Raw genomic sequence first — 20,122 nt, forward strand, 5'->3', positions numbered from 1 at the left:
AAGAATCTGTATATATTCTCACCTCGGGCCACGTCTCCTTCCACAAAAAGTAGATGGCCAAGTGCACTGCTCACATCTTCATCTACTGAGATGTTTTTCTCTTTTCACTGAAGGCTGAATTAAAGCATATAGGAAGATGTCCCTAGGTTATATGTGAATACTATGCAGATTTTGGTATGCCCAAGTGTCCTTGAATCAGCTCTCCACAGATACGAAGGGATAACTGTTAAATGCGCCAATGAAACATGGGGATAAATCTTCATAATATCGGATTTAGCCACAGTTTTGTAGATCTGAACAGCAAAGCACAAGCAATGAAAAAATAAATTGGATTTCCTCAAAATTAAAAATCTGTTTGCATCAAAAGATACAATTCAGAAAGTGAAAATATAGCCCATAGAATTAAAGAAAATATTTGCAAATTAAATATATGATGAAATGTTATCCAGAGTATGCCAACATAAAGACAAACCCCCAATTTTAAAATGGATAAATGACCTCAATAGACCATTCTTCACACAAGAGATACAAATGGTCAGCAAGCAGAAAAAAAGATGTCAAATATCATTACTCATGATGAAAGTGCAAGTTAAAATCACAATTCAGCAACTCCTTCACATATTCTAAAATGGTTATAGTCAAGAAAACAAAAATAACAAATGTTAGCAACAATGTAGAGAAATTGGAAACTTTAAAAATTGTGGAAATGGTAAAAGGCACAACCTATGTTTACAACATAAATGTACAATTAGCATATGGTTCAACAACTCTGCTCTCAGATACATACCCCAAGGAATTGAAAACAGCAGTACACGTGTATATTAATAGCAGCACTGTTCACAAGAGCCCAGAGGTAGAAACAATGCAGATGTCCATCGGTGGGTAAATAGACAAGCAAAATGGAGTAGATGCAGAGGTTAAGTGAATCCTGATGGTCCAGTGGTTAAGACACCACACTTGCAGTGCAGGGGTGCGGGTTTAATCCTTGGTGGGGAACGAAGATACCACGTGCTGCACAGTGTGGCCAAAAAATAACAAAAATGGGGTAGATTTCATACACAGCATTATTATCTGTCATAGGAGGAATAAAGTAAAATGGTTCAGCTTCTGTGGAAAACAGTATGGTAGTTCTTTAAAAACTTAAACACAGAATTAATGTATGATCAATTTCACATGAGGATATATACCAAAAAGACTGAAAGCAGGGACTGGAACAGATAATGGGTACAGTCATATTCATAGCAGCATTAACCACAAGAGCAAATGGTAGAAGTAACCCAAGTGTCCACTGATGAATGAATGGGTAAACTAAACGTGGCACATACACAAAGTAATGTAATTCAGTCTTCAAAACTAAGGAAATACCAGCACATGTTACAATGTATATGAGCCTTGAAGTCATGATGAGTGAAATAACTCTGTCACAAAAAGACAAAAATGTGATTTCACATGTATGTGGTATCCAGAAAAGTCAAATTCAAATTCAGAACATAGAATGCGGTTGGTTGCCAGGAGCTGAGGAAAAGTAGAGCTTAATGGCTACAGAGTTTCACTAGTGAAAATTGAAAAGTTCTGAACATGGATGGTGAGGCTATTTGTATAAGAATGTGAGTGTTGTTAATGTCATTGAATTTAAAGCACAGTTAAAATGGTTTGAATGGTAAATGTTATGTATATTTAAGCACAATGAGAAAAATGAAGTACTGATACATGTTACCACATGGATGAACATCCCAAGTGAAAGAAGCCACACAGAAAAGAGTAGCTTGATCATACTCATCGAGTGGACTTTAAATCCATCAAGATTGTGAAACTGAGGTAAAGTGTCAGTAATGGTTCCAGAAAAAGAAAACTGGATCAGTTTTAGTCTGGTGACAACCAGCCCTGGTGACAAAGGCCACAGTAGATCCCCTCGATGGAAGAGTGAACAGACACTCCTCTGAAAGAACAGTGTGCAGGACCCATCGAAGTCCCACAGTGCATTTTTGTATAGCAGTGCTGATCCTCAGAGTTGGCCCCACTAAAATTCTTGCTCAATTTTTCAAAGATCCATCACAGTACTGGTTGAAATAGTAGGAAATTGGCAGCAACACTGATGTTCATGGAGATGGGGCTGGGATCCATCAGTTTTAGTCCACGTGACTGGACGAATTCTGTGCAGCTAAGAAAGTGGGTGTAGAGTCTCTCTCTGATGATGAGGAGACCTTCGGGTTCTCTTTGTGGATGTACATAGACCAACGGTCTGCATCCAGGATCCTATCTATAAGACCACATTTATGTGACATCAGCATAGATATAAATAAATCTGCTTGTGTGTGAGAGAGAGAGAGAGACAGAGGAGAGAAGCAGAGCCTGAGAGATACACACAAAAACATTTATAATGGTCACTTCTGGGGAGTGAAGTGAAAGTTGCTCAGTTGTGTCTGACTCTTTGCAAACCCATGGACTATACAGTCCATGGAATTCTCCAGGCCAGAATACTGGAGTGGGTAGCCTTTCCCTTCTCCAGGGGATCTTCCCAACACAGGGATCGAACCCAGGACTCCTGCATTGCAGGCAGATTCTTTACCAGCTGAACCACGGGGATGGGACTTACAAGTCTCTTCTCCTTTAGGTGAAATTTCATTTTTCAATAATGTGTATGTAATATTTTAATAATTAAAAAACAAAATCATGTGTTAAATATGGTCCATTCATCACTCATCTCTGGTGGCACTAATGGTGAAGAGTCTGCCTGCTAATGCAGGAAATACAAGAGACACTGATTCGATTCTTGTGTTGGGAAGATACCCTGGAGAAGAAAATGGCAACCCACTCCAGCATTCTTGCCTGGAAAATTCCACGGACAGAGGAGCCTGGTGGGCTACAGTCCATGGGGTCATAAAAAGTTGGACACGAAAGCACAGCAGCAGCACAGCATAAAGAACTACAACTTAACAGCAAAAAAAAAAAAAAAAAAAATCTGTTTCAAAATTGGGCAGAGGAACTGAATAGACATTTTTTCCAAAGAAAACATACAGAGGGGCAACAGACACATGAAAAGATGTTCAACATCACTCATCATCAAGGAAATGCAAATCCAAACCACAATGAGGTATCACCTCACACCTGTCAGGATGACTATCATCAAAAATACAAGAGAATAAGTGTTGGTGAGGATGTGGGGAAAAGGGAAACTCATTGGTGGGAAGGCAAATTGGTGCAGTAGCTGTGGAAAATAGTGTGAAACTTCTTCAAAAAATTAAAAGTAGAATGATAATGTAATGCACCATTTCCACTCCTGGGAATATATCCAAAGGAAATGAAATCACTATGTCAAAAGATGATGCTGTTAAAGTGCTGCACTCAATATGTCAGCAAATTTTGAAAATTCAGTAGTGGCCACAGGACTGGAAAATGTCAGTCTTCATTCCAATCCCAAAGAAAGGTAATGCCAAAGAATGTTCAAACTATCATACAATTGCCCTCATTTCACATACTAGCAAGGTAATGCTCAAAAGCCTTCAAGGTAGGCTTTAACACTATGTGAACTGAGAACTTCCAGATGTACAAACTGGATTTAGAAAAGGCAGAGGAACCAGAGATCAAATTGCCAACATCTGTTGGATCATAGGAAAAGCAAGGGGATTACAAAACAAAACATCTGCTTTATTGACTACGCTAAAACCTTTGCGTGTGTGGATCACACAAACTGGAAAATTCTTAAAGAGATGGAAATACCAGACCACTTGACCTGCCTCCTGAGAAATCTGTATGCAGGTCAAGAAGCAACAGTTAGAACTGGACATGGAACGACAGACTGGTTCAAAATTGGGAAAGGAGTATGTCAAGGCTGTGTGTTGTCACCTTGCTTATTTAACTTATATGCAAAGCACATCATATGAAATGCTGGGCTAGGTGAATCACAAGCTGGGCTCAAGATTGCCAGGAGAAATATCAGCTACCTGATATGTAGATGATACCATTCTAATGGCAGAAAGTGAAGAGGAACTAAAGAGCCTCTTGATGAGGGTGAAAGAGGAGAGCAAAAAAGCTGGCTTAAAAACTCAATTTTCAAAAAGCTAAGATCATGGCATCTGGTCCCATCACTTCGTGACAAATAGAAGGGGAAAAAGCGGAAACAGTGACAGATTTTGTTTTCTTGGGCTCCAAAATTACTGCGGACGGTGACTGCAGCCATGAAATTAAAAGATGCTTGCTACTTGGAAGGACAGCATATTAAAAAGCAGAGACTTCACTTTGTTGAAGTGACGGACAGGGAAGCCTGGCTTGCTGCAATTCCTGGGGTCGAAAAAAGTTGGACACGACTTAGTGACAACAAAAACAGCAATGTCAAAGAAATACCTGCACCATGTTCACTGCAGCATTATTTACAATAACCAAGATATATAAATAGCCTAAGTGTCCATCGACAGATGAATGAATAAAGAAAATGCAGTATATAGATAAAATGGAATCTCATTCAGTCATAAAGAAAAAAGCAAACCTTGTTATCTGCATCAACATAGATGGACCTCAAGGGCATTATGCTAAATGAAATAAGTCAGACAGAGAAAGACAAATATTTATGATCTTAATTATGTGTGGAATCCTCAAAATAAACTGAACTCATAGAAACAAAGAACAAGTTGATGGTTGTCAGAGGCAGGGTGTTGAGGTGAATGGGTGAAATGCGTGAAGATGGTCAAAAGGTGCAAACTTTCAGCTATATGATAAATCCTGTGGATGTAATGTGCATCAAGGTGACTGTAGCTAACAACTCAGTATTGTGTGTTTGAAAGTTGCTGGGTTTGATCCCTGGGTTGGGAAGATCCCCTGGAGAAGGGAATGGTTGCCCACTCCAGTATTCTTGCCTGGAGAATTCCATGGACAGAGGAGATTGGCTGGGCAATTGCAAAGAGTTATGACTGGGCGACTTTCACTTTTAATTCTCTTCCCTACCCTCAGAGGGAGCTTACCAGGTGGGGCCAGTGGTAAAGAACCCCGCCAGCCAATGCAGGAGACCTAAGAGACAGTCCATGGGGTCGCAAAGAGACATGACTGAAGTGACTTAGCACACACACCATGGGAGAAGTCTCAGTGTTCCCATTTTACACATGAGAAAACAGGCTCATTTTGCTTTTAATAGCCATCCCAGTGGTGGAGCAGCTTTGAACCCCAGTGTTCTTATTCCAAAGTCCCGATTTCTAGACGGTGGAGTCCAGGCACTGGAGACTATCCCTCTCCCACACTGATGGTTTGCTCTAGGGCCAGCCATCCCGGAGGCTGCTGGATTAACCATTTAATCCACTTACTCTGCACCCCTCAGCCCTCTGGCGGCCGCCCTCCGGCTGCTGCTTGACACTTCAGCCGGCTGAGGTTTTACAGGTGAATCATCACCATCCCCCTGCCCTCCCTGCCACGTGGGGCAGGCCCCTCCTATCCTCATTATTCTAAATCTTTAGCTCACAAATCTGCAGAACTGTGTTAATAAAGCCCTGTTCACCACATGTGTGCAGGCTTTGAAAAGGGAATCTGAGGGGGAGTTTGGGGTATGAAACGGACAGTATTTATGTCCATAATGTGACTTAATCTGAAGCTAAAAACTAGGTTTCAGAGAGAAGAAAAAAAAAAAAAAGCTGAGGCTGAGGGCTACAAGGTGCTGAAAAGGGGACTTGACTACCGGATTGTAAATGTGTAATTTAATTTAAAAAAATCAACACCTGGATGATAGCAGTTTGCCTTATAAGGCCAGACTGGCCACCTGACACTTGGGCATTCTCAATTCTGGGATGTGATTGTCTCTCAGCTTTGGGGGGCCTTGATTGGGGGTGCTTTCCTGTCAGTCATGGGCACACCCACCCACATATGCACCCATGACTGCAATCCCTAGAGGGCAGGGTGCTCCTCATGCCTGGCCCCAGGTCATAAGGAAGGAATGGCATGTCTGTGCGGTCACACGTGTGCCCTCTGCAGGAATGAGCATCACGTGGAGCAGAGGCCTCCCCGTTCAGCAAGCAGCCTGGCTGGGAGTAGGGGAGCTGCCCTGCTCTGAAGTCATAAAGTGGATGGTAGATTGGGATCCCTCCACCCCAGACTCACCAGCAAGCCTCTCACCCACATCCACCTTCTGCTCTCTCCTCTGTAAAGTGCTTGACCACTATGTAAATTATAACGCAAAGTACTGGGTGTTTGGGGCACCTTGGGTTGTGCGGGTCCCAAGGCTGGACAGAGGGCAGACGGAAGAGGAAAGATGTGCGTGTATCAGGCATGAGAGCAGAGCTAAGAACTGGCCGAGGAGTGGATTTTAATATCCAGAAACAGGTAGTTGCCACAAGCAAATCCATTAAGGCCATGTTTACTCTCTCATCAGTTACAATCATCTGTTTAAACAGAAGCCTCTGGAGTTTATGAATGACATTATTGCCCATCACAGAATGACTCTGCTCAGCTCCGAGGCACTGGGGCCTCCACACACCACAATTTTCCATGTGCTTGTGCATTCACTTTCTTGGTTAGTGCCTCTCAGTAGCTCCCTGTTGCCCAGGGCCTGTCCTGCTCCAGGCAGAAATCGCCATATGAGGTCCTGCCCGCCTTCCCCACCTGTGCTGTGTGCCTGCAACAGTGAATCACCTGCTGACTTAAAGAAGAGTCACAACCTAAAATCTGAGAGTTATGCTTCATTTGGTGGGAATTTTTAGGACTTCAAGCCCGGGAGACAGCATCTCAAGTAACCCTTGAGAGAACTGCGCTGAGGAGGTGAGGGGAGGAGCCAGATTATATAGAAGTTTTGCAACAAAGGGCAGGTAATCTTAACATTAAAAGATCATTGTTAATCATCCAAAGTTAAGGAGTTTAATGCTTTTCTATGTATGGGAAGATACAACAGTCTGGGCTCACTGAAATTCATTTCGTATGCATGTCAGCTATCCTGGGCCAGTATCCTCTGGTCTTTCACATCCTGAGCTCCCTTGGGGCTCACCGTAAGGAGTGGCTGCAGTCCTGATGGCTGTCGGATCACAGGTATTCTTCTTCATGAGTGCACTTAGGGCTTGCCAGCCCACATTGGAGGGCTGAGATTGCTAATGATTGTGGCATCCTTGGTTACTGGCATGGCAGGAAGTGCTCCATTCCTCACACCAGTGATCCCCAAGCACTCGGGTCAGGTCATTGCCTGTACCTCTACACCTTTGCATGTGCTTCTCCTCCTGCTCTCCTGTTCCTTTGCCTTTGAACCTTCAGCTCTCTTGTCATTTCCCCTTTACAGCAAGTTGGTGTTGGTTACTTACCTGGAAATCTTTGCCCAACCCATCCTGCCTGCTTCCTGTGGATGTTTGATGTGGAGGAATCATTATTGGTCCAAGCCAGCCATGACAACCACTTCCCCCACTGGTGATTGGTCAGGACAAGGACTCATGATCCAGTTCTGGCAAATGAGATACTAGAGGAAGTCTACAGAGGCTTCTGGGAGAGCTTTTCCTTCCTGAAAAGAAAGAGATGGGCAAGGAAGAAGGTGCCTCCTTGCTTTTGGCTTGAGCACTCTGCCACACACTATGTGATCCTGAGGAATTCCTCCCCCTCTCTGGGCTTCTGCTTTTTCATCTGCAAAACAAGGCAGTAGGCAAAAAGAGGTTCTGGAGCCTCCTCAGCTCTGACATACTGTGGTGGGTGTCTTAAAAATATGTCTCCCCAGCTGTAAGTCAGCCTGTGAGCACCATGGACAGTGACCACTATTTTCCCAGGACAGGGCTGGGCTGAGATGAGTCCACAATCAAATCTAAATCCTTCCCTTTCATGGCTGCTGAGGGCACCCAGGACAGAAGAGGGTCAGGGTTTCCTGTGCCTGTGAGGACTCTGGGCTCTAGGTCCCTATGTGATTCCCCAGTGCTGCTGCTACAGAAAATCTCCCTTGGGGCATTTGTGAATCTCAAGCCCTCCCACTGAAAGGCAAGTTTGGAGCTCTGAAAGGGAAGTAGAGGGAGACCACATGGAGGGGAGGGAGGATGATGCAGAGGTTTCACAGAGCCTGTTCATCATCAGCTTCTCTCTTCCTCCCATCCTCCTCTTCCCACATCTTTCTCTATCACAGATGAAATTTTTTGTGGCTTCTTGGAAAAATAGAGATCCCTGGTGTATTGATGGGGAAGGTGGGGGTCCCTCTGAGGCAGGCCCAATGGAGAGACTATTTTCTTCTGGATAAGTCGAGTTTCTCTTCATTCTTTGAACATTTGGGGACACGAATTAATTTCCTTGGTCATTCTGTCATTTATTGTTGATTCACTCAGGCTCTCATCACCTTGTTAATTCATGTGTTCCCTCCTTTATTTAGCTCTTACTTTTTTTTTTAAGCAAGAAGGGAGTTTTATTAGATGAAATCTAAGAATAAATTATGGAACCATAAAAGACTCAGAATTGCCAAAGCAATCCTGAGGGGGGAAAAAACAAAGCAGGAGGCATAACTCTCCCAGACTTCAGACAATACTACAAAGCTACAGTAATCAAAACAGCGTGATATTGGCACAAAACAGACATACAGATCAATGGAACAGAACGGAGAGCCCAAATAAACCCCCACACTTGTGGTTGATTAATTTTTGACAAAGGAGGCAAGAATACAAAATGGGAAGAAATCCTTTCAGTAAGTGGTTCTGGGAAAGTTGGACAACTGCATGTAAATCAGTGAAGTTAGAATACACTCTCACACCATGCACAAAAGTAAACTCAAAATGGCTTAAAGAGTTAAATATAAGACATGATACCATAAAACTCCTAGAGGAGAGCATAGCAAAATATTCTCTGACATAAATCATACCAGTGCTTTCTTAGGTCAGTCTCCCAAGGCAATAGAAGTAAAACCAAAAATAAACAAATAAGACCTTGCTTTTGCACAGCGAAAGAAACCATTAGAAAATGAAAAGAAAACCTATGGAATTGGAGACAATATTTGCAAATGATGCAATAGATAAGGGCTTAATCTCTGAAATATACAAACAGCTCATACAACTCAACAACAACAAAACAAACAACCCAATCAAAAAAATCGGCAGAAGACCTTAATAGACATTTCTCTAAAGAAGACATACAGATGGCCAGTAGGCACATGAAGTTGCTCAACATCACTATTAGAGAAATGCAAATCAAAAATACAAAGAAGTACCATCTTGCACCAGTCAGAATGGCCATCATTAAAAGGTCTAAAAATAACAAATGCTGGAGAGGGTATGGAGAAAAGGAAACTCTCCTACACTGCTGGTGGGAATGTAAGTTGGTGCAGCCACTATGGAAAACATTGTGGAAATTCTGCAGAAAACTAAAAATAGGATTACCATATGACACAGCAATCCCACTCCTGGGCATATACCTCGACAAAACTATAATTCAAAAAGATACATTCATGTCTATGTTTATAGCAGCACTAGTCATGATAGCCAAGACATGGAAACAACCTAAATGTCCCTCAAGAGACAAATCAATAAAGAAGATATGGCTTATATACAACGGAACACTGCTTAACTATAAAAAGGAATGAAATAATGCCATTTGCAGCAACACGGATGCAACTAGAGATTATCATACTAAGTGAAGTAAGCCAGAAAGAGAAAGACAAATGGCATATGTTGTAACTTACATGTGGAATCTAAAATATGGCATAAATGAACTTATCTACAAAACTGAAACAGACTCACAGACATAGAGAACATACTTGTGGTTGCCAAGGGGGGTCAGGGGTGGGGGAGGCAAAGATTGGGAATTCGAGATTGGCAGATGTAAACTATTATATATAGGATGGATAAGCATCCTATATGTAGGATGTATAGCACAGGGAACTATATTGACTATCCTGTGATAAACCAGAAAGGAAAAGAACATTAAAAAAAGAACATATATAGGTGTGTAACTGAGTCACTTTCCTTTACAGCAGAGATTGGCACAACATGTAAATCAACTATAATTCAATAAAAAAAATAAAAGGTAGCATCATCATGGGTTCATAGTGATGCTTCTAATTCAAATACAGAACTTTATAGTATTTTAATTTAACCCTATCAATCTTATATCTGCTTCTCCTTTCCACACATTGAAATTTTCAGGGTGCAAAACAACAAAATAATTATTTATTTGCAACATCCCACTTGTGTAGAGCATTTCAATAACAGAACACGCAGTTTCTAATTTTATCTGAAAGTTCAGCGTGAAAAGAACATTTGTTGGCAAGATGATAATGCATATTCTGATTAGAACAAACAGCATGTGCAAAGATCCAGCGGCTTGGAGCATTTAGTTCACTTAGGAAGGAGCAAATATTCTTCTTTGGGAGGAGTGAGGGGTTACAGAATTGGAAAGGCATTGGAACACAAGGAGCCTCACATTCAATGCTGGTATGTTAGAGTATCAATCAGATACTTAGGCTATTTGTTTTCGTTTTCAGGAGGAAACTTGCTTTTGTTTTTCCCATCCAAGTACTAACCAGGTCCAACTCTGCTTAGCTTCAGAGATAAGCAAGATCAGGCACATTCAGGGTGGTATGGCTGTAAACTTGCATTTGTTTTTAATAAAAATACTACTTTTGTATTTTGTCCATATAAGCAGAACTCAGGTGTGAGAAAAGGGTACGGGTTATTTTAAAGATACTATCCTTGCTTTCCAGGTGGTGCAGTGGTAAAGAATCTGCCTGCCAACGCAGGAAACACAAGAGACCTGAGTTTGATTTCTGGTCTGGAAAGATACCCTGGAGTAGGAAATGGCAACCCATTACAGTATTCTTGCCTAGAAAATTCCATGGACAGAGGGGCCTGGTGGGCTACAGTCCATGGTGTTGCAAAGAGTCAGACACGACTATGCACACACGCACACATACACAGCAGTTCAGGGAAAACATCAATGAGAGTGTAACTCACTTATTTTCTGACATTTGAAGATGCATTTGCATATTAATGCCCCATTGTTGTGGCATTTTTCTCCCCACAGAGGACAAAGTATGTACCATAGTGTCTCCAGATTCACAGATGCAGATGACCTTGGTGGGCTACAACCCAGAAAAATACACAGTGATCCAGCTTATTTACATCACCTCCAGGGACCAGATCAGCACCATCACTAACAGTGCCAAGTACTTTGAGCAGTACATCTCCTATTTCTGTAAGATGTTGAGGTTGTTGAACACCGCAGGTAGGCTGAGAATGGAATTTTACTTTTAAAATTACTATCTCAACTGGTGCTTGGAATGATCTAAACAGTGTCTTTTTTCAGTCAAATAAGGATCATAATACCTATTTTAGAGTGATTGTGAGAATTTTATGAAGTAATGCACTAAGTGCTTATTATAGGACTTAATAAATTACAGATAGTATATTATTTTTTAATATCAAGAAGCTTTAGAAGTGGCATTATGTCAGAGACCAATGGGCTGTTTGATGTCCCAAATCAGTGCTGTATTGGAATCAGTGTTGTAGGGAGTCACTTACAGAGGAGAGTTATAAGCAAGACAGTATATAATATTTTGAAGACTAAGTACTTTTTATGTGCAAAGTCTTGTGCTAAAATTACAGATGAATATAACCTATGAACTCTGGGAAAGTAAAACCTATAAAATATGAAAATGATAAGTTCAGACAATCAGGGCTTCTGCTATCTGGAGAAAGAAGACATGACCGTGGCTGAGATGTTAAAGTGATGCTTTAATGAAGGGTTGAAAGACAATTTGAGGTTGGTGAAAGAGTGTAAACAAGAGTCTAGAAGACAGAGTACAAGTGATCTTTCAGGCCATGGTGAGAAATAGTTTAGCAGAAGCAGAGTTCGTGGCCAAGAGCAATAAGAAATAAGGTTGGAAAGTAAAAATGGGAAAACCTATGGAGAAAATGAAATGCAAGGCTGGGAATTTTTCCTTCAGGCTTGTGTTTCTCAGGCCTTAATATTTATGCAAATCACCAGGGGAGATTAATAAGACGCAAAGTGCTGGACTCCATTTCCTGAATTTCTGATTTGATTGATCTGAGGCAGGGCTCCAGCATTTTCATCTGTAACGGGTGCTGTGGGCTGAACCGTGTCCTCCCAAATTTGTGTGCTGAAGTCTTTATCCCCAAAGTATTTGAAACGCGGCTTTTAGAAGGTTATTAAGGTTAAGTGAGGTTCCCAAACTGATTGGATTGGTGACTTATGAAAAAAGGAAGAGTCAGGAAGAGATCTCTCACTGGAAACCAAACTGGCCAGAACTTTGATCTGGGAGTTCCAGTCTCCAAAATTATAAGAAAACAAATGTTTACTGTTGACTCCACCCAACCAGCCATATTTTGTTATGGTGGCCTGAGCAGTCTAGTACAATGAGTTCCCAGGTGCTACTGCTGCTGCTGGTCTAGAGACCACTTTGAGAACCGTGGTTGTGGGCAATGGAAACCTGTTAAGGTCCCTGCTGTTTTTCTGTCCACCTTCACTATCACAGATTTTTTTTTTTTTTTTCCCCTTACTGGATCCTGTTTCCAGTGCCAGGAAAGGTCAACCAAGGATTATAGAAAAGCCGGGGCACTAGGCATAATGAATGAGTCCCATCAGCTTGCTTTGCCCTCAGTTTCACGAGTTTCACTTTGCTCCTTGTTGAAGTTAATGCCAAAGATTTCAGTCAATCAGTCTCCAGTTCTGGAGGTGTTAGGGGTGAGGGCAAATTGCTGGCCAGAAAAAGTAATTTCTAAACATGTATTGTGGAGAGAGGGTGAACCAATACCACAAAAGGTTTATGGCTTCTGTTTACATAAAATGTGTGTTAGTCGCTCAGTTGTGTCTGACTCTTTGCAATCCCATGGACTGTAGCCCCCCGCAGGCAAGGTTAATATGACGGAAGTTCTAGTTTCTCTTTTCTCTCAGTCTGTAATAGGCATTTTATAGGCATCTTAGATTGCTAAAAGCAACCTGGTCAGAAAGGTGCTGCCTTTGGTTTTGTGTTTCTCACATGAAGTGGTATCCTGGAATTACTAATTTGTATACTCTTGTTATGTATAAGCATAAAGGAGTTTAGCTTTTAAAACTCTTTATTACTAAATGTAGACTTGTTAATTTATTTACCCATTCATCTATCCTGTAATTCATTAATTCTCTGTACCAACACTTGCTGAATATCTTTACTATGTAAATTAACTTTCTAAGTCCTATGGAGAATAAAAATAAGGTCCAGTTTTCTGTGTAGCAACATCTGTTTAACACTAAGACATTATGAGACTAATATAAACTTTCCATTTTGTTTAAACCATTTTATTTTAAGAGATGGAAGTACATAGTAGTGAAATAATTTAAAACAGGAAAGGTTTTGTACAATCACATACATACACGGGACTTCCCAGGTGGCACTAATGGTTAAGAACCTGCCTGTCAGTTCAGCTGATGTAAGAGACTTTGATCTCTGGGTTGGGAAGATCTGCTAGAGGAGGGCATGGGAACCCACTCCAGTATTCTTGCCTGGAGAATTTCATGGACAGAGGAGCCTGGCAGGCTACAGTCCAGAGGGTCTCAAAGAGTTGGACATGACTGAAGCAACTTAGCATGCATGCACATGGACGGGCTTCCCAGGTGGTGCTAGTGGTAAAGAAACCACCTGCCAAGGCAGGAGACATAAGAGATGTGGGTTCGATCCCTGTGTTGGGAAGATACACTACTGGAGGGCATAGACACCCACTCCAGTATTCTTGCCTGGAGAATCCCATGGACAGAGGAGCCTGGAGAGTTACAGTTCACAGGTATGCAGAATCAGACATGACTGAAGTGACTTAGCACACATACACAAATATATAATTCATGTATGAGTATATATGCATGCATATGTATATATAGTTTTATATATAGATACAATTTTAGAAGTAATAAACATGAGTTTCCATTGTTACTTCTTTAAGATAACAAATAAAAGTCTTAATGCTTATATTTGATTCAGAAGATATCCATTCACAGAACAATCAAGGAGAGTAATTATTCATTTTTGGCATACGAGAACAGACATAACAAGTTACCTTAAGCTTTAGGTTGGGGCTTCCTAGCTTTTTTGGGATTGAGAATGTTAGCTTCATAAAAACACAGCTGCTGTCTTTGTATTATCAGTATTTAGAACTGTGCCAAGCACATAGTGATACACATGAACACAATTAACATTAGTTGAATGGCTGAAGGACAGAATGCAAAACCCTTTCAATGATCGGCAAAGATACATGAAGCATTTCCACAGAAAAGTGACCCAAGTCCACACACCATTTTGTGTACATTTCAGGGAAGCTTTGGTATCTCCTAATCCTTACCCACAGCTGCCAGGTTAAGAACCCCAGCCTTAGCTGAAAGAAAAGAAGAAGACAGGAAATGTACAAAAGAACATCAGCCTAAAGCAGAGAGTGTGGCTTCCGTCAGGGGCCAGGCCATTCCTGAAATGTCCACATGATACTAGGAGGAAATTTCCATAAGTAGAGTTCGTGTTAGGTAACTAATCTTTTAAACCAGTTGTGCTATTCCAAGATTATCTCAAATATACCAAATATATCTCTACTAGTCAACTTCATGTCATCTGTTTTTCTTTGTTATCTGTTTTATCATTCAAAGAATGTTAGGAGGTAGATATAGTATATGATACTACATGGATAAGAAAAATGAGGTTCTGGTGGTTTTAGAAAGCACTAATAGTGTGCTTAAGATACTGACTGGCAAATCCAGTCACATTTGGACTCCTGACACCCATACTCTCTTTTGGACACCTCACTGGTAATTTTCTGGGTCATGGTGTTCTAACATTTATCTATTGCTTGTTAAAGAGAGATTGGAGTGTTGTCACTTAGTTTTAAGATGTGAAGTAATGACACTGGAAATGTAAAAGCAGGTTTTCTTTTCTATCTGTGATAACACAAAAAATTAACGTTTTCATTTTTCTTCCTCATGGAGAAACACGGAAAGTGAAAGTGTTAGTCGTTCAGTCGTGTCCAACACTTTGTGACCCCATGGACTGTAGCCTGCCAGTCTCCTCTGTCCATGGAATTTTCCAGGCAAGAGTACTGGAGTGGGTAGCCATTCTCTTCTCCAGCAGATCTTCCCAACCGAGGGATTGAACCCAGGTTTCCTACACTGCCGGTGGATTCTGTTACCATCTGAGCCACCAGGGAAGCCAAACCCAGAAATTAATGTTAAAAAAAAGTGATTAATAGGATCCATTCTTCTATTTGTATTAAAAGGTCAGAGAACATGTAGCCAAGACTAATGGATTAAATTGTTCACCTTGCCCCTAAGATTTAAGAGATAATCGGTTCAAAAAAGTTAGTTTAGCACAAGATAATTTTTAACAGAGAAAAGACACAGGTTTAGCATATTTTATCAATGTTTATACTCTTATATACTTCACAGTTACACTAAGAATATTGTGTAATTGTTTATCATATTCTCTAAGAACAAAAATTGCCTGCTTATAAATCATAGATGTAGAACCAAATGGTTATTATTCAAGTTCTTACAATTTTTTTTTCTTAGCACATGTGTCAAAGTTCCCAGAAATCAACATAATGGTTGGTTTTGTTCTGATGTAATGCAAGCAGAGCTCCAATTTCATTTCTCTGGAAAAATCCTTTATATATTTGAGGGATTTTCAAAAAGATATAGCAGTACTAATATTGTTGGATAAAATGCCTCGATCCATCTTATTCATTCTCCCTTTATACTGTGATCTCTCAATGTATTCTAATATCTACAATTGTCGAATGATGGTACCAATTTTAAATTGAGTGAAATTCTGTTTTTCATTTTATACTTTTAAATTGCCATCCTCATTGTTGGTCTCAACTACTTAGTATTTTCTTAGTGCCTTTTTCTTTCAAAGTAAACTGTCTACTAGATTTTGGGAGGTTTCATTTCATTATACAAGTATTTCAATTACCATGGCTATCAGTATAAAAATCCTATTTATTTTTAAGTAAGCATGATCAAGTAAGAACACTGTATTTCTATTAAATGCATAGCTGTCAAAGGAATAATGCTAATTGACTTAGGGCATCTGTCAGCTGGAGAAGAGAATATTTCATGTGGATATTTGTCTATGGTAATAGTGATAGGACAGGGAGATGGTTTTTAAAAAAAGTTTTTCTTTTCTTTGGGAGGGGATGGAGAGAAAGCAGAGTCTCTGACTGACATGAAGTGAAAGGAATTTCCTTTCAACCCCAAATAAAATTTCGTGCTTGCGTGCTAAGTCGCTTCAGTCATGTCCGACTCTTTGTGACCCCAAGGACTAGGGATTCCTCTGTCCATGGGATTCTCCAGGCAAAAATACTGGAGTGGGTTGCCATTTCCTTCTCCAGGGGATCTTCCCAACCCAGGGGTTGAACCCCCATCTCATACGGCTCCTGCACTGGAAGGGGGTTCTTATCACTAGTGCCACCTGAGTTCATCTGCTTCCAAACCTGTGACTGGCTGTGCAAGCTCTTAACACAGATTGAAGAATCTGTGTCAAGATTGTGTAGTCTTGCTTTCTCTGTCCCCTTTTGGTTTTTCTACCACGATTTTAAGATTTATTTTCAGAATTCAGTTCAGTCTTTTTTCTCCTTCATGATAAAGATGTGTATTGCATAGAACTCGAAGCATTTTGAGATTTTGTTGTTGTCTCTCTACCTAAGCTAAGAATGAAAACCAAAACCCTTATCTTGACTTTACAGAGTCTTTCACGGTCTAGCCCCTGACTGTATCTCTGGCCTAACCCATTGCTCTTCTTGATGCTTATGTAGCCAGGAGCCTCAAAATGGGGATTCAAATCCAGTTCTATCTGGCTCTGAACCTCATCCTCTTAGCCATGTCCTACACTACCTTCGTAAGCACCTCACCTCTCTCCCACAGGGTGTAGGTGCCAGGTGGTCCCAGGTCTAACTCCAACTCCTGTCTCCACCTCAAAACAGTTCTTTTCTTGAAGTCAAATTTTGTTAAAGTATAACATCCATTGAGGTATAAGTAAAAATCATAGCTGTAAAGCTTGATTACTTTTCATGAATAAATATACTCAAGCAACCAGGAACTAGACCAAGAAGTGAAATAAATACTACTGTGTCCCAGCAGAGCTCATGACCACCCCTGCAGAACAAGCTTCCCCCAGGGCAACCACTTTCCTGAAATCTGAAACCACAGGTGTTTCCCTGTGGATGAACTTTATAAGGTCCTCTTTTGTGTCTAGCTTCCCTTGCTCTCAATAGTGAAAACTAGCTCTTCAGCTATAATCACACACCCAAGACCTCCATTTCTCAAATTATATCTCAAGAAAGGTTAGTGTCCAAAGATGTTTATCTGAGAGTTACAAGTTGATTTACTTTAACAAGCATTTTGAATTCCTAAGAGTAGAATGCAATATGGAATATGTCCTACAGTGCTTCCACAGCACAGTTAATAACACGTGGAACACATTACATGATGGGTAAACCTCGAGTCTGGGGGTTTTCTGTGGGATTCTCAAGAGTTCGTCCTCACAGTCTATGCCCTTCTCCATTAATTAGTTCCTCTGGCAGTGACCCATTCCCTGCTAAAGAGAATAGGCTAACTTGAATGGGACGGCCCCAAGTTAATGGACCAGTGCATGCTTGTCCCAGGATACTGGCCATACCTGCTTACACGATTGGTGATTCAATCTTCAGTTCATTCACCATAGTGGATAGTATGGAGGACCATTCAAAGGGGGCTGTGGTGTTTCCCCACTTTAAGGTAAGCCCACTGGGCATCTCTGTCTTCTTTTTGTAGAGAATTCATTAGAGAACCAAATACTGATCTTAGGCAAATGTTGATTTGGATACTCAAAAGATTTTTTTCTTCTTGTAACTGAAAATCTTTAAAAAAATGAAAAAAATTGAAGTATAGCTGATTTACAATATCATGTTAGTTTTAGGTATACAGCATAGTGACCCAGTTATATATATATATATATATACACACATACACACATATATATATATATATATATATATATATATATATACTTTCCAGATGGCACTAGTGGTAAAGAACTTGCCTTCAATGCAGGAGACATGAGACATGGGTTTGATCCCTGGGTCAGGAAGATCCCCTGGAAAAGGGCCTGGGAACCCACTCCAGTATTCTTGCCTGGAGAATCCCATGGACAGAGGAGCCTGGCAAGTTATAGTCCATAGGGTCCCAAAGAGTTGGACATGACAGAAGTGACTTAGTGTGTGTGTGTATATATATATATGTGTGTGTATATATATATATATATATATATATATATATATATATATATTCCTTTTCAGATTCCTTTCCTTTATATGTTATTACAAAATATAGAGTAGAACTTCCTGTGCTACACAGTAGGTCCTTATTGGTTATCTATATTATTCATAGTAGTGTGTATATGTTAATCCCAACTTTCTAATTTATCCCTTGCCCACCCCCTTTTCCCCTTTGATAACCATAAGTTTGTTTTCTGTGGTTGTGAGTCTGTTTCTATTTTGTAAATAAGTTCATTTGTGTAATTTTTATAGATTCCACATAGAAGCGATATATTTGTCTTTGGCTTACTTCACTTAGTATGATAATCTCTAGGTCCATCTCTGTTGGTGCAAACAGCCTTATTTAATTCTTTTTTATGGCTGAGTAATATCCCATTATATCTATCTATCTATCTCACATCTTTCTTTATCCATTCACCCATGGATGGACATTTAGGTTGCTTCCATGTTTTGTAAATAGTACCGTAAATAATGCTGCTATGAACACTAGGGTCACTTCCACCTGGCAGGGGTGTAGGAACAGGAGGAAGAGGCTCAGATGGAGAGGGAAGAGGGAGATTTGGGGAGAAATCTCCAGAAAGAGGGCAACAAGGAAGAACCTCCACCCACCAAAATGCCACCACTTTCACACACTCCACATTCATGGCCACCATGCCAGTTTTCCACATGCCACCACCCACGCAGCCTGCAGCTTGAAAACTGAAAGCTCAAGAGTCAAGGTATTTCTGGGTCCCAAGTCCTGTCTCTGGAGAGACAAAAGGCAGTCAGACTGCAGATGGCTGCCCACTGGGTCACCCGACCAAGCCGGAAGTACCCCATCAGATGCTGAAGACAGACCTCTGTCCTTCTGAGAGGCAAGGGAATGTGGGCCAGAGAGTCAGCTGCTGCTGCTGCTGCTGCTAAGTCGCTTCAGTCGCGTCCGACTCTGTGCGACCCCATAGACGGCAGCCCACCAGGCTCCCCCGTCCCTGGGATTCTCCAGATAAGAACACTGGAGTGGGTTGCCATTTCCTTCTTCAATGCATGAAAGTGAAAAGTGAAAGTGAAGTCGCTCAGTCGTGTCCGACTATTAGCGACCCCATGGACTGCAGCCCCCCAGGCTCCTCCGTCCATGGGATTTTCCAGGCAAGGGTACTGGAATGGGGTGCCTTTGCCTTCTCCGCCAGAGAGTCAGAGGCCTTCGGTAACCAACCCCTCCTCTCTGGGCTCCTCCTTAGAGTAGGCTAACCCCATCTCCAAGGCTGCAAGTCCGGCCCCAGAGCCTCAGAGCTTCCGCGCCCTCTAGCGGCCACTCACCGTAACGCCCACACTCAGGCCTTGCACCCTCTTCAGCACTTCTCCCTCTGCCTTTCCGGCAGCCTGCGGACCACAGGAGCTCCTGCAGAGGTGCTGTTGGGCTGGGCCAGGCTCCTGAGGCCGCCCCCGGGGTGGCCCCAGGCTTTTGGGCGCTTTTCTTTTGTCCGTATCTCTAGCCAGCTACCTGCCACTGGCCAGTACAGACTTCTGCTCTGAGGTGGGCCCACATGCGGAATGCCCCGGAGGAGGCCCACCTGCGAAGGAGGGTCCGGTCCGCCCCGCCCTCCGAGGGGCCCGAGGCTCCAGGTGGGAAGCCCTCAGTCAGGGTCTGATCACAGGGCACTGCAATTCTCCAGGTAAACCTGTGCCGTTACCTCGATAACATTTTTAAAATGGATCTCCTACTCGTCATATTTATGAAATAAAGAATTTCCCCTATTAAAGTTCGGAAATATATTATTAAAAGGAACAGGAAGACACAGGATGCTCCCAAATGAGCTATTACTTGGAAGATTCAAAAATTTTAATGAGAGGACACCCACTCTCCTCACCCTCTGGGGTATCAGCACAAGTTGGGAATTGGTTGCAGTCTTTACTAATTCCTCGAATTTCTCCAG

This window comes from Cervus elaphus, chromosome 3 (assembly GCF_910594005.1).
Source record: "Cervus elaphus chromosome 3, mCerEla1.1, whole genome shotgun sequence".
NCBI classification, from domain to species: domain Eukaryota; kingdom Metazoa; phylum Chordata; class Mammalia; order Artiodactyla; family Cervidae; genus Cervus; species Cervus elaphus.